This window comes from Prinia subflava, chromosome 2, assembly GCF_021018805.1.
Source record: "Prinia subflava isolate CZ2003 ecotype Zambia chromosome 2, Cam_Psub_1.2, whole genome shotgun sequence".
In the NCBI taxonomy this organism is placed as follows: Eukaryota; Metazoa; Chordata; class Aves; order Passeriformes; family Cisticolidae; genus Prinia; species Prinia subflava.
Window position 1 is genome coordinate 24,340,324 of NC_086248.1, and position 15,848 is coordinate 24,356,171.

Below are 15,848 nucleotides of genomic sequence, written 5' to 3' on the forward strand. Positions count from 1 at the left end.
CATTGAAATTCCAGTGCCTGGGCCCAGACACTGGCATAGATAACTGTCTGAATAGTTTTTGTCATGGAGAGCTTAGGTGAGATCTTTCTTTCATGTTTTAACCAAGAGTTTGCTCTTCTTAGCCTGTGTCCTAATGTATAGAAGAGCTTTTATTTTCAAATGAAATGGAGTAATGTTGGGTCTGAAATATGTCTGCCATCAGCATGCTGGAAACATTTCAAATTCTTCTCAAATAGAAACAAGTTGTTAGCTTTCCATGGGTTGATGGTACTTCCCTCAATCTTCATCTGTACTCTATCCAGGCATCTGTAACCCAGGAGACATTATTGCCTCCTGTGTCAGTGCCTAACACAGAAACTCTGTGGGCTGTGAATTTTTGCTGTCAGCCCAAGACGTAATCATTTTGGATTCCTTGCCCTTTTTGTTTTTCGACCTCTGTTGCCTCTTTTATACATTGTCATTCATAAAATAAAAAGAAAATCAGGGGGTTCATTTTCTTATTCACTCCAGATACTATAAGCTTGTCACTTGCACCCATGCAAGAATGGTCATTTTTTAAAGGTTCTATTGGTTAATCCTTAAGGGAGGCTGAGAGGAGGTAAATCTTCATGTCCTAAATGTAGAATGTAATATGTACACCCTTCTATGCCTAGAGCTATATGTTTTATGTGAAGATGTGACTCTCAACTCTAATGTCTTTCTAGAAGTGAAGAATTATTGGGGATTTTGCTGAGGGGTTTTGTACCTCCTTAAGGCATTTCCTATTAATTTTATGACCTGACTTTAATATCCCAGAAGGAAATACATTACTGGAATCAGCACCATCCCCATCTTTGCCAGCATGGGATAAGGTGAGACCTCCCATGGCTGGTTTATTTAGCTCACATCTTTGTAAGAAGGTATAATCCTTTAAAGAATTTGGTAACAGTCCTTTTCTTCCTGGGAGCAATATAAATGTGAGAAATATGTGGATTATAGCACAGATTATAGTACTCCTTCCTTATACTTGAAGCTACTGACTAAATAATTTTTTTCAAGTTGCTCCCTAGTAACTTTGTGCCACCTCTTGTGTCACTGATGAAAAATTTCTGGAACGCTTGGATAGGAACTAAAACCAATTGACTTTAAGTCAAAATATTGAGAATGTTACCTGATTTTTTTTAAAAAATGTATTTATAAATGGCAATTCCTTATGCTTTACTAGACCCACTGACACATTTCTGCAATTCTGGTTTCTGGTACTGAACAAGCCTTGAGGCTGTGGGCAAGTGGAAGAATTCAAAATGGCCCAAAGCTATCTCTTGCTCTAAGAACCTTGCTTAACTACTCTGTAGCAGAAATCCCTGAGTTATAATAGTTGATCTGTCCAGTCGTGCTCATGCATCGATGGAAATATTCATGTGATGCTGCACCACACACCTTTCTTCAAACACAAATGATTCTTTGTGTTTCATTCAGAATTACATCAAACTTCCAGGGACCTCTAAATGACACGAGCTGTACACATTCAGACTATACCTGAGCTTATATTAGTGAATTGAAATACAGTTGGGACATAGTGTCTTGATTTGAAGAGTAAAATAGTTAAGTAGTATTGGTGCAGTTTCTGGAGACTTGTGTCTGGAATACTAATTTATTAGTATAGGCATAGCCTCACTTTCATGATAAATACCTCTTGTTTACTCAGATGGACGCTCCCACAAAGGGCTGTGAGCTGTTGGCGATGGTACTTGGCTGCCTGCCTTGAGGCACAGTGGTTTTCTGTCCCAGCACTTATGATGTCTTACATTTAAGCATCACCCCTGCGAGCACCTGACCTAGACATAGCTAAGTGATGCATCCGTGTTCCAAGGAGCTAAACCGAGCTCAGGAGAAAACTTAATAGATGCTGATTAGGAGCAGCAGCTGTTCAAGCCTTTCCAGCAGCCTCCCCTGTGTGTAACCCTCAACAGGTATCCAGTACAGGGAATGGAGGCTCTGAACAGCAGCTGAAATAACTCAGCACACACAGTCACAGCTCTGCTGTGATCCACTGTTTCAAGGAAAGAATATAGTTTTGGAAGTAAAGAATATATTAAAATGCTCAGGCTTGTGAATATCTCTTTTTTAATGGGCCACATTGCCACACTGGTCTGTAGTTCTGAAATGCAAAGGTCTGGTATATAAAATACAAGGTTTGAAACTGGGAGACATGAGCTTGATTTCCAACATTGTGAGTGACTGTGGGTCATTAGATAGGTCTGCACATCTCTATTTTCCTGTTTGCCCTCCCACATTTTTCTTTTGTGTCTGTTCCCATAATAACTTCTTCAAAGATGACTTGTTTTATTTTAATTCTGTTTTTTTATGTTTTCTAGGCTACTGTGGTTTTCTTTTAAGTGTTGCATTTTGGAATAAGAACAAGGCAGTTTGTTCTAATTTTCAAGGGATATGATTTATTACCTGAACTGACTAATTTCATTTAACTGAAAACTCTGTCCAAACACAATGCATATAGCACTTGTCACAGAAAACATCAAAGGCACTTCTCTTTCAAGTAAAATCCATCCTAAGTAAGTAAACAGTGTGTATTCCAGCAGGAAATAAATATTGACATAGCAACCTGTCATATAGATGACAGGACCTGCAGCTGGAATCGACAGGAGGGACAACCACAGCTCCCTGCTTACTTCTCAGGTCCTTGTAGGTCATGGCTCAACCATTATCAACACAAGATCTGAGTGCTGCTGGGTCACCTGGCAGTACTGGCTGTACACAGATGAAAAATAAGGACATGAATGCAATTCTGATGATTCTGTGATTCAATGTATTGGGTTATTTATTAATGTTTTATGCTAGCTCTGAAAAATTGATGATTCCTGACCTAACTTAAAACTCCTGAAAAAACTAAGGGTACATTTGAAGTAGAAGTGTTTGTACAGATTGAGCTTTTCACATCAGGTGACTGTGAACATTTTTATCATGTCCAGTTCTGAAAGCAGATTTACCATTGTGTTGAGCCAAAGAAGGAAATACAAAGGTGAAAACTGAGATGGGTTACTTGGGAAACTATAGAGCTAGTGCTTAAAATCTAGGGCTGGAGTTAGCAAAGTCAGATATTAGCTGGAGCTTAAACTGGTGAAGTCCACGAATGAAAATAGGATTTTCTTAATGTACAGCAAAAGGAAAACTAGAAAAAATGTGTGTTTGCTGCTCAGTGTGCTCATCTAATGGAAAAGGACAAGGACAAGGCAAAAGTGTTCAATTACATTTTTCTCATAGTCTTTTCTGGTGAGGTCTGCTCTCAGGTCTTTTGCGTCTAGCTGGAGAGGGTGTGAAAATGACACTACAGGAAGATACAGCTGAAGAAGTCTTAAACAAATTCAGTTATTTAGGATGGGATAAATCCAGTACTGCTAAAGGAACCAGCAAATTTCATTGACATTGACTGGCAAATTTCATTTCTCTATCATCTTTTAAAAGTCATGACAATCAAGGAGGATTTCTACTGACTACAAAAATAAAAATGTTCTACCCATCTTCAAGAAGTGCAACAAAGAAGTTCCAGGGACAAATGCACAAGCCAGGAGCCCAGTGTGGCTCATGTCAGCAGAGACATGCTGACATTTCCCTTCTCTTGGAAAATGTGTAGTGTCCTGAAAACTGTATGTTAGAAATGGTTCTTGCCCTTGTTTAACCTCCAAGCCATACTCAGGCACTGCAAAGGTTTTGCTTAGTTTACTGTATAAATACAGCCAGCACCAGTAGAGAGGCCATCAAAAGACCCAAAGCTAAGAGCAAAGTAGGATTGACATATCTAGCCTGTGACCCATTCACTCAGGATCAGAGAACAGCCCTGGCCTCATTTAAATAAATTATAGATGCATTCATTGCTTCTCTTATCAGTTAAACACTTGCATAGGAACTACACGGGCAAGCACATAGAGACGCAGGCTGTAAAAGCTTTGCTCACCTGAAGTCAGCTTCTACTCTAAAACTGGTTAACAACTATTTAGCAGAACACGTGGAACAGATATGAACATGAAATATGAAAGGTGCTGCCTTTGATCTGTGGTACACCACTGTGTGTGATATATTTTCTAGATGTCTGTTCAAACCATTAATTCTAAAATGAAAATGCAATTATTTGAGTAGTGCAGTTTTGAGTACTTTGTTAATCTTTAATAACTCACATTGGATTTGTTTATTCCTGCTTAAAAAATGTTTGCTTTAAAATAAAAATAAAAACAGAAGTCAGCAGATATAACTGCAAGTTTTTCAAAAATTATATAAATTCTGATAAAAAGTGAAATTTCTTCAACATTCAAGTTTGGTATTTTTGCTGAAATGCAAATATGCAAATATTTTTTTATTTTATTTTTTAACTGGATATGAATGACTTTCCAGCAAAACATTATTCACAGAGCAAATCTAAAATTTAGGTTCAAAAATTGGTCACTAGGAGAGTTGTAGAATAATAGTTTAGTATATAACAACAGAAGATGCTACATCTTGTAGACCAGCAAAGAAATTATTTTTCTTAGGGCATGGGGCACGACAATATTTAAAGAAAAGAAATAACCAATATGTAGGAAATGCACACTTTCAACTACAGACTGAAAGAAAAAGTATTGGAAGTCACAAGATACTACAGCTCAGGGTTACAGCAATAAAGTAAAAACCAACACTGTAATGCTTCTTGCAATGGCATTGACAGCAAAAGGAAGCATTTGGCTTCTGTGTAGAGAATGTTGCCTCTTAGCTGTATCCCTTTCCACAGAGTGGAGAAATATTATCTGACTACACTGTCTCTAGCAGAGTGAGGGAACAGTTTCTGGATAATGAATTAAATACTAGTTTCCTAGGAGATGGATTGATGTACAGAAGGCAGTGTGAGCCCTTTTTCTTTCTATCCAGTGTGCTCTCAGCCTACAACATTAAGCTCTGTCAATGGGCCTAAGAGGAGGAAACTTTTTCCTCTGCAAATATCTTGAATTACTGAAGAGCAATTTAGGACAGTTTCCAGGTAACTTATGCTAAACTCTCATATTCTTTGTAGAAGGAGAGCTAAGTAAGACCCAAGTACAGACTTTAAGAACATATTATTGTTACAATTCTGTGATGTTATCTTGCCTACCCCACAGGTCCAAATTTGGGGGTGTTAGTCTGCATATCTGAGTTGAAATTTTTATCTTCTCGTTGCCTGATAACCCCTAAAATCAAGAGCCAAACAAGGTTAGGATGATAAAATACACACATGATACAGAGCTTCAACACCTTTATAAGTTTAGCAAATTAGCATAATTGACAAGAATCCCCAATTAGAAGTACAGTTCATGAAGTAATGCCTCTCTTGGTTCAGTCCCCTACTGAAGCCTCCCCTTTGCTTCTAGCTCTACACTGTTTAAGTCTAAATAAATGGGGAAGTGAAACAGCCTTGGTTCACTGAAGAAGCAAGATTAGAATAGGATTCCAGGAATCTGTTTGTCTAACAGAGTGAGAAAAATACTGGAGTTAGCTAAGAAATGATATAATTATATAATAATAGTCTACAGAGCTACAAATATTTTAAAAATATATAAAAAGTAAAAATATTTTGGCATTATTCTGATGTGTACATTTTTTCATCTTGAACTGAATGTGAAGCCTGTTTTCTTAATTATTCAAAGATGTTGAAATCTTATATTCAAGATGGAATATACTTTTCTTAAATTGTTTTGAAGATAATGTAACTTGAAAAACACTCAGTTAAACTGTAATCATCCATGTTTACTGTGATTTTGTGACAACGGGAGATATATAGTTTATCTTGGTATAATTGGCTTACTTACAGTAAGCTGGATTTGTGGAGAAAAGAAATTTAGCCTATTTTAATGTGCATCTTATTGCATTATCAGTGGGTTTCATAGTGTGTTAATTTATGGACAATAGGATTTCCACAGGAAACTTCAGAATCTTGCCTAATTTCTAACACAGGAAAGCTAAGCCTGGATTATAGTTATAATTAGCAGTGACAAGCCTGGATATTGTTGTTGTATATATTGATTAAGAGACCTTCTAAAAGGTCTCTTAATTTTTTTACATTAATTAATTTTATAGCCTATTTTTACCTTGTTGGAAGAAAAGCTGTTGAATCAATCCTTTATTTTCCACTACTGTTTTCATTTGGTGATTCGTTCTTGTGCCATGAATTAGAGCAGAAACACATTGTTTGCTTTCATCCTGCTGTTCATTTTTCACACATGTACTGATATTCTTTCTGATTATGGTAAAATATTCTAATTTTGAAAGAAATTCTCATGGTATTTCACATTCTCACCACTTCTTTACAAAGATCTTCAAGACCTGCAATGTGCTCTTTGAGTGATAGATTAACTAGCACTTCCTACAGTATTACTGATGGGACAACACTGATGTGTGTAATTATACCATACCCTTGTATTTTTCTCCTAATTGTCATTTATCCCTGTATATACATATTAATTAGAGACCTCCAGTAAACTTTAACAACAAAGTAAGAAATAATTTGGGGTACATTTACGACAGCTCATTTTTCAGTGTAGATTCTCCGTCTCATGATCCAGCTCAGTCTTTTCCTCTGGGAAGGGCAATGGAAAATGAAGGAGCAGTTTCTACGTCCTGTAAAAAAAATACATAAATATTTACACGTTATAAATCAGCTCTGTTTAGGTAATTGTAGATGTGAGTAGATATACTGAAGGCGGAATAATTTGTGGGTTTTTTACACAAATTGAATGGCTAAGCAAATTCACAGAAAGGAAACAAAATGGCTAAAGGAAGGGACAGATTTCTCATGTTCTGACATTTAGTTTGAACTTAGTGGATCATTCCAGTTCACCAGTATTAGGATTTATGTATCTCGTAAAAATTTAGGTGTTAAACTTGCCATCCTTCACCCCCTTCACTTAGAGCACCTAAAATTTATGTTTTTACAGATATTCACACTGAAGAAATTCTGTGAACTCAGTTTGTAGATAAGTAACTAGAATATGAGGTTAAATGATGACAGAATTTTCTATAGGTGGTTGCAAGCAACAAACCATAATGTGTATAAGCATACATAATCCTCATAAAGTTGAAAATAAGAAAACAAAGCATTCAACTCTGCTTCATGAGAAATGGCCCTCACACCTAAAGTTTTGAAGTAGTCAGAAGAAAAGGTCACTAAAGAAATAACAAAAAACACCTGAGAAGGCACAGGCAGCAAACTTGGAAGGAAAAACGTAAATGGTGCTTTTTCAAATGATATTTTTCCAAGCTCTGCTCATGCTTTGCCATGAGATATTTAGATCTTTAGTTGAATATCTTGGTTAATCTGATCCAGCTGAAATTAAAGAGAGACAAGGATGCCTTGTTTGAAAGTGGTTCTACAGCAATAAATGAAAAATGTGCAGCCAGTAAAATTACATTTTAGAAGAGGAAAGAATGAAAAGTATCACAGACTCAGTCTTGTTTATAGTCTTAAATCCCACAGAAGTGGAATTTTTTATCTTCACAATCACTGGAAGAATTGCAGAGACTGAGACATCGTCATCCCCAAAGCCTTCCTGAAAGAAACTTAAAGGTGCAGGCCTGCTACAATCTCCTGCTTCATACTCATCACTCAAAGCATATTAAGCACTGCCTCACATTTTCAGCTTCACAGGAAAATAAGTCTTTCTCCATTTCAGTGTTGGTGCCTCAGCGTGTAACAGTATTGTGAGAGATTATAAGTTTCTTTAATAATATGACTCTGAGCTGGCAGCTCAATTATAAATACAAGGAAAACCAAGGAAAGTTCCTGTGCTGATGGGTTTCTATCTGATGGCCCAAATCAACAGTGATGTGTGTATTGTCACACATCTGAGCCCGTTCAGGTCCCAGTGTGGTGCTGCCCAGCAGGGTGGGTCAGTCTGCACAGGCTTGGTCACAGGTCTGAGTCTTCCACTATTGCCTTTACCAGCAGCAAAGATGGTCCCTAAGTGACTTTGACTTCTTCCTTCACCCCTCCATAGGTAATAGACTTTTCCTGCAAAGCATGCACACATCTTTACAGTAGGAAAGGCAGAACTATAATTATCTGAGGCTCAAATACTGTCAAGTGGCAAAGGGAAGAGAAAAATCTGCCCATAATAATAACTACTGGTATTCTCAGGCATGAGAACTGAAGCTAGATTTGACTTCTAAAATGCAAGGTGACTTGACTGAGATGAAAAAATATGGGTCTAATTCACTAAAAGGCTCATCTGATATTCAGGCTAGGCTAATTTCTGCAGTGTAATGTTGATCTGTATCTAGAAATGTTAACATTTCCTTTTCTTTTTGACATTTTGGGGCATTTTTTTTATTTTCTTCTTTTTTCAACTGAATTGAAAAAAGTTAGTGTTGGCTACAGCGTTAAGCAGGGTAAAAAACTGAGCCAGCCACTGTCTAATAGGACACTGAGTAATAATAATATTCTTTAATGCACAGCCAGTCAAGGTAAGACTTACTGAAACTTGCAACTGGCAGTAAGAGATGAAAAGAGAAAGCAATGACCAATATTTGGGGAGCTGGAAAGGACCACTAAAGAGTCTAGTTTTAGGCAACTTCTTTTTTTTTTTTTTTTTTTTTTCTTTTTCTTTTTTTTGGCCCAGCATATCTTACCGCTAAACAATCAAGTTCTTCACACTTATTTGGTGTTGAGTTTCATACTTCTCTCTAACAATATCCCTAGTAAGTATATATTCTATAAATTCAGTAGCAAAGTGCAGAAGAGAAACAAATTGGTGCAGCCTGTGCTGGCAAAACAGTGCACTTTAGCCCCATAGACTGAACGATCTTGGAGAACAAGACTAATGAGGAGCCACTGAGGGAAGTGGGGTTGTTTAGTCCAGACAAAAGGAGGTTCACGAGGGATGTTACTGCTCTTCACAACTAACTGAAAGGACATGGTGGGGGGTGGTTTCTTCTCCCAGGTAACAAGTGATAGGACAAGAGGAAAAGGCCTCAAATTGCACCAGAGGGTGTTTGATTTGATATTAGGAAAAAAATCTTCACTGAAAGGGTGAGAAGCATTGGAACAGGCTGCCCAGGCAAGTGGTGGAATCGCTATCCCTGGAAGTGTTCAGGAAACATGCAGAGGTGGTGCTTGGGACATGGTGTAGTGGTGGACTTGGCAGTGCTGGGTTACTAGTTGGGTTTGATTATTTTGGCTGTCTCTTCAAACCTTAACAATTCCATGATTTTATGAGGAAATGTATAAGAAATTCTATGTTTTTCTTTTGAAATTGAATGCCATTGTGTCTTAAATTTCTGATGCACAAAACATGTTTTTCTATCACAAGAAACCTTGCAAGAATAAGGGAAATTATTACAAGGTTCTGCATGTTGTAGTTCAAAGTATTGTATAGCCACCTACAAGGTGGCTATACAATACTTTGTATGAATGAGAAAAATATTTCTGCAACAGTTCATTGAAAATAGGAGGAAATTAAGCTCTTCCCTGTTACCTAACTGAAATATTTTCTTAAGCTAGGAAAAAGAAAAAGGAAGTAGGCATAGAATAAACTATCAAGGCAGCATTAAATCTTTAAATGCCATGTGAAAATATACATACCTAAACAAAGGATGAAATCACACCTCAAGAAAAAAAATAGCCAGGGGTGAAGAATGACATGGAAACAAATGCTTTGATGTTTTGTGAACTTTCCTCATGACAAAATACTTCTCTTCTGTTCTCTGAAAACTTAACTTTAAAATGGAAATTTCAAGAGGTCATTTTATACAATAGTGGCAATAGATTTTAGAAAATCTTTGAGTAAAGATGATCTGAGGAATGTTCTCACCACCATGAACAGGGCTAGACAGGCTGCAGTGTCAGTATGTCTGAGCAACTACACAAAGAGCAGAGTCAATTTGCTAAGAATGGGGGAAACTTTAAGAAAAGATCAAACTGATATTAGGAACACTGTCTATCAAAGGAAAAAGAAATCTAAAAACCAGAAATCTATTGGTGAAACTGAAAAATAGCTAAATTTCTAAACTTATTATCTGAAAGCCAAGTGGCCAAAAAGTGCTCCATTTGAGATGATTAATCTGGTAGTTACAGAATGCTGTACTCAGACAAAGCATAGTGTATAGGACAAACCAAACAAAATTCAAACAAGTGAGAAGAAAAAAACACCAACAGAGTTAACTGGACCTTATTTAAACAGATCAGAGATGATTCAGAGCATGAATATAAAAGGTAATGAAGTTTCTTGTTATGCTAAGTTAATTAGAAAAAACAAAATGATTGCTGAAATGGAGATAGTTCCAAGGACTTGACTGAAGAAAAGTGCATCACAAATGGTATGGAAAAACTGGAAAGGGAAATAGTCCATTTTGACAATGTTTGAGCAACAAACCAAATAAAATAAAATAATTTAGGAACTCTTTTAAAGGTTGCAAAGGAGGAACATTGTAACAAACTGTGGAAATCATTGGTTCTAGTTTCAGTGGAAGCCAGATGTTCAGATGGGGTCAGAAAATAATTAACCAAAATAGTTGGGAAAAACATGTAAAGACCTATTCATTAATCAGACATAATGACTTGCCTCAGGATGCTGCTAACTTGCAACTTGCTCAAAGATAGAAAGTTGAGAGGCACCACTGCAAACTTGCCTTATCCTTGTGTTCTCCTCTACTCATCTACTCCCCACCACTGCCAGAGATGTGACCATGACTGGAGAGTTTGTTGGCCTTATGCAACAGGAGGGGTTAGAGACACAGGAAGAACCAGTTTGATGAAAGCAGTGGCACAATGTAGTTCTTTAATCCTGGTCTTTTGTCAGGAGGCCAGTGAATCCAAATAGAAAAAATACAGGTCACAGGCCTGCAATACATGTTGGTGTCATTTAGCTTTGATAATAGTGAAAGTGATAATTCCCTTAAAGCCATCTTTGTCACTGTTCACTTCCCATTCCTAATCTATCTCATCTGCTTAAAATGTACATTCTGCAGGATGGAGACTGTTCCTTGCACCATGTTGCTAAGGGCAGATCCAATGCTCTAATCACCATGAAAACCTTGCAGTAAATCATACATTTTTTTGTGCTGAATTCATTTGAAAGGCCTTCATTTCCTTTAAAATAACCAAAATATTTATTTTAAAAAAAGCCATGTTCCTCTTCCTTCTTGTTCCTCAGCATAATTAATATGAAAACATCTATCTTGTCCCAGATCACACCACAGATCCTCTGCTGTTTCCAAATGGGTCCGAAGAATATTCCAGGTAAAATAATTTTAAGAAAAAGGTTCCATTTCAAGTAATATTTTCTCTGGCTTCAGAGCTCTTGACTGCAATGTACTATTCAAACTGCTTAATTTACCAGATTTGATGGATCTGCAATAAATTTGTCTTAGCTTCTACAAAAATTACATTCAGTGCTCACATATATTTATGAAGTTAAGAAGAGATTTTTTTACATGTTTAAAATTGCTGGGCATCATTGGGCATGCCTTGACTTAATTAAAAAAGAAAAAAAAGAAAGAAAGAGTAAACAGACATCCCTTTTTCAGCTTCCATATACAGTTCAGAGACATTTTCAGGAAAGATGTCTTGTAATTTGTTCTACCTATGTTTGGATTTGTGCCCTGATCATTATGTTTGTGTTTGCTTTTAAGTATTTGTAGACTTGGTGGAGGAGAGAACACTGCAGATGGTACGCATTCATTTTCATATATCAAAACCATTTTTTTTCTAAAAGAAATAAAAAGGAGTTTTAAACCCCTTTTGGTACTTAGCTCTTAATAAGCACATGAACCAGGAAAAACATGGTGCAGCAGTGTACTTTTTTAGGTACATGCATTGCACACCCTTGGAAATTATATCTTTAACATATAGGAATGATGTTAGGCAATTCTGTTCCCAGCTGGACAACAGACTTGCCCTGAGAATCAGGTTCTCATCTTGCCTTCAGTTTATCTGAACAACTATGCATTCTATTATTCTAATCTGTATTACAGCAGCATAACTCTACTGACATGAATGAAGATACTTCTAATTTACAGTAGAGTGAATGAGACTAGAATCAGAATTTTTCACTTCAAATATGTTCTGCATTGGTGGATAATAATAATGAAGATGGCATGAGCTAACCAACAGCTAATTTTTCTTATCTGATTACTATTAGAAACAGAGCAAATTATTTTAGCTTTGATTTATTTTCATGGTGCTAGTCAGCTAATAAATCAATAGAGTGTTGCTCATATTCTTGTTATATTCGGGTAATAATACCTTTGCAAGTTTTTGCATTGTTACAAACAAGACCCTGCTTAACAGGATCCTGCTTTCTACATTCAAAGAGAAAATGCCTGAGGTTGCCTAAAAGAGGGTAATTGCTGGATGCTTCTCGTATCCCCAGTTCAAAAAAAATAGCAGCAGGTTTGAGGACTATCTCTTATGCTAAAATTAGTTTTGAATCTTTAACCTACAATTCGTCACTGAATTGATGCTAAGACAAGAACTGACCTAAAGGGAACAGGGTGCTGCAAATGCATTTTGTGATGGAACTTCATTAAGTTTACTTATAAGGATAACTGATTAGTTAATTCTGTTCACAAAAAATACAGTAAAGTATCTATTTTTCTTTTGTGGTCCTTTTCACCTCGCTGCCTGATGGCCACTACCCTTATCAATGAATTTTATGGCTGTATAGATTTCTAACCCTGGCTTTTTCTTTCAGTCTTCCTTTCTTGCTCTTAGCTTGTTTCTACTTGCTCATTTATTGTCTTCATTATTTAGTTGATAATAGCCCATCTGCTTCTTAGAAACCACTTGGTACTGCTGCCAGGGAGCAGCACTTCCGCCTTGAAATAACATTGTAGGAGAAAGCTACCAGAGGATCTTCATGGAAAAAGTCTGGAATTTGACTGGCCACGATGACTCTAGTAAATAAACATTAGGCTGGTGGTTTTCTACTCTCAGGGGCATGTTTCATGAGAGAGACAGGAACAGAAAAAAGCTGTTACATGGAAGGAAGGAAGGAAGGAAGGAAGGAAGGAAGGAAGGAAGGAAGGAAGGAAGGAAGGAAGGAAGGAAGGAAGGAAGGAAGGAAGGAAGGAAGGAAGGAAGGAAGGAAGGAAGGAAGGAAGGAAGGAAGGAAGGAAGGAAGGAAGGAAGGAAGGAAGGAAGGAAGGAAGGAAGGAAGGAAGGAAGGAAGGAAGGAAGGAAGGAAGGAAGGAAGGAAGGAAGGAAGGAAGGAAGGAAGGAAGGAAGGAAGGAAGGAAGGAAGGAAGGAAGGAAGGAAGGAAGGAAGGAAGGAAGGAAGGAAGGAAGGAAGGAAGGAAGGAAGGAAGGAAGGAAGGAAGGAAGGAAGGAAGGAAGGAAGGAAGGAAGGAAGGAAGGAAGGAAGGAAGGAAGGAAGGAAGGAAGGAAGGAAGGAAGGAAGGAAGGAAGGCATTTACATAATCTCTCTCTACTGCCAACACAGCAGTCTGTCTCAAGTGCTTGTGTTCATGTGGTTTGCTTCCCAATAACAAAATCACCTGGTAAAATGTTCAACAAAGGCAGAACAGAAACTCCCCAGCTGAGCTGCCTCTTAAACCAAGTTGCAAAAATTTCAAAATTAATTCTAACCTGAGGAAAAGGCTCATAATATAATATGGTATTTGACTACTATGGAACTAATCCTCTGAATGAAATAGATTTTTAAATGAAAGGGCTAGTCTCTAACAGAAGAAAAAATGCTGCCTATTTGTATGATTAATAAAAATGAAGGTCTTCAATAAAATTATGGTTATGGAGGGGGAAATGTGTTTGACAAAGCAATAAACTTGGATGCTGAAGTAAGATTTGTTTATTCTCTATGAATGTCAGTTCCTGTGAGCTATCAGATGCAACAAAGCATAAAATTCTATTTGATTTATATTCACATGGTCTAATATCATATAATAAGTGATATTGAAAGCCAGAAGACATATCTTCTAGGGCTGGTAATTTAATCTCAGTATTTTTGGATTAGTGATGGAAAGTTATGGATTAGAAGAGATATCAATGTATGTGAACCTTTTAGCTAAATAAAGTACCAGACAGTACTCTCCAGAGATAAGAAGGTTAATAGATATACCCTTGAATTTTAGCTTCTTTTAAGTGCTGTGTCACCAGTATATTCTTTGGTTATAGAAGTTTGTAAAACCACATGCTAGGCAGGCTTTGAAGTGGGGAAAAAAAACCCCAAAAAACAACAAAAACCAGTTAAAATAAGAATTACATAATTTTGAATATTTGCTCATTTGCTGTACACTTCCATATGAAAGGAACAGATTTAAACTGTTGCACCAAGCTTGATGAGGATAGAGTATCATTAAAAGAAAAGATAAATCAGAACCAAAATTCATCAAGGGAATTGATTTAGCTAACACACTTTCACAAATTAGAAAGCCAGAGGGGGACAACCATAATCATCTAGTCTGACCTCTTGCATTCCATGTCATGTGATTTTTCTGAATTAATTCTCATCTCATCTAGCACTGATTTTTTTGAAAGACATTTGATTTTGATTTTAAAATGCATAGCAGAAATGGCTTCATTTGAAAACCATTTCCTTCGTAGTAGAGTTTTGTACATGGTGAACATTTTTACTAAGTTAAGTTTCACTCATACTTTAAAACGTAATCTGTTTCCACAGGTACACTCAGTCATACAACCAAGGATCACATGAAGCTTTCTGGCTGCAGATTTGTGATGAGAGCATGTGTTTAGCTGATTACACCTGATCTTTGGGTCACCTGCCAGCTTCTTCAAGGTCACTGAAGAATGAGTACAACAGAACCAAGAACTGACAGCAGCAATGCATAGGTTCAGCAACGATTCTTTGTCTACCTTTTTGTTCTGGGATCTGTTTGCTAACCCATTTTTAATCTTTATAATGTGTGCTACATTGATTTTTTTACTAGCCTGCTCCTTAATCAGAATGTGTGGTATCAATCAAAGCAAATGTCTTCCCATTCTCTAGGAATACCAAATTTAGGCAGCTAATTAATCTGCATAATCTATTATTTATGTAATTATTGATGAAATTTGTAATCTCATGGAAAAAATAATGAGTCTTATGAAAAGTTTTTTCACAAATTCATGTTGTTTCCAAATATTTATACCTTTTAAATTCCATTCTTATATACTTACATAGGAATCATAGAACAGCTTGGGTTGGAATGGAAGGGACTTTAGGATCATCTATTCCCAACCCCTCTACTACAGGCAAGGAACCTTCCAGCAGACAAGGTTGTTCAAAGGTCCATCCAACCTGGCCTTGAAGACTTCCGGGAATGGGACACCCATGCTTCTCTGGGCAGCCTATTCCAGTTCCTCACCACCCTCATGGTAAACAACTTCTCCCTAATGTCTGGTATAAACCTACTCTTTCAGGTTAAATCCACTCCCCATCTTGTCTTATCACTGCATACTTTTGTAAAAAGTCCCTCTCCATCTTTCTTGTAGGCTCTTTTCAGATGCTGGGAAGCTACAATAAGTCACCCCTAAGCCATCTCTTTTCCAGCCTGAACAATCCCAATTCTTTTAACCTTTCCAGATAGGAGAGGTGCTTCATCCCTCTGATCACCTTGATAGCCCTCCTCTAAACTGACTCCAAAAGGTTGATGTCCCTCCTGTACTGGGGACCTCAGATCTGCATTCAGCACTAGAGCTGGGTCACTATTGGTGACAGAGGAAGAAACTCTACATCAAAAAAAGTTACTTGATTTTTTGGCAACTTGGAAGCAAATTGTGGAATAAGATACAAACATTTTAGCAGATGAAACAAGCTGGAGCATGAGTATAAATGTGTGTTATTTATTGGTCATTCTCTAAATCTCTTTGCCACTAGCAAAGACCATGACAAGATTCT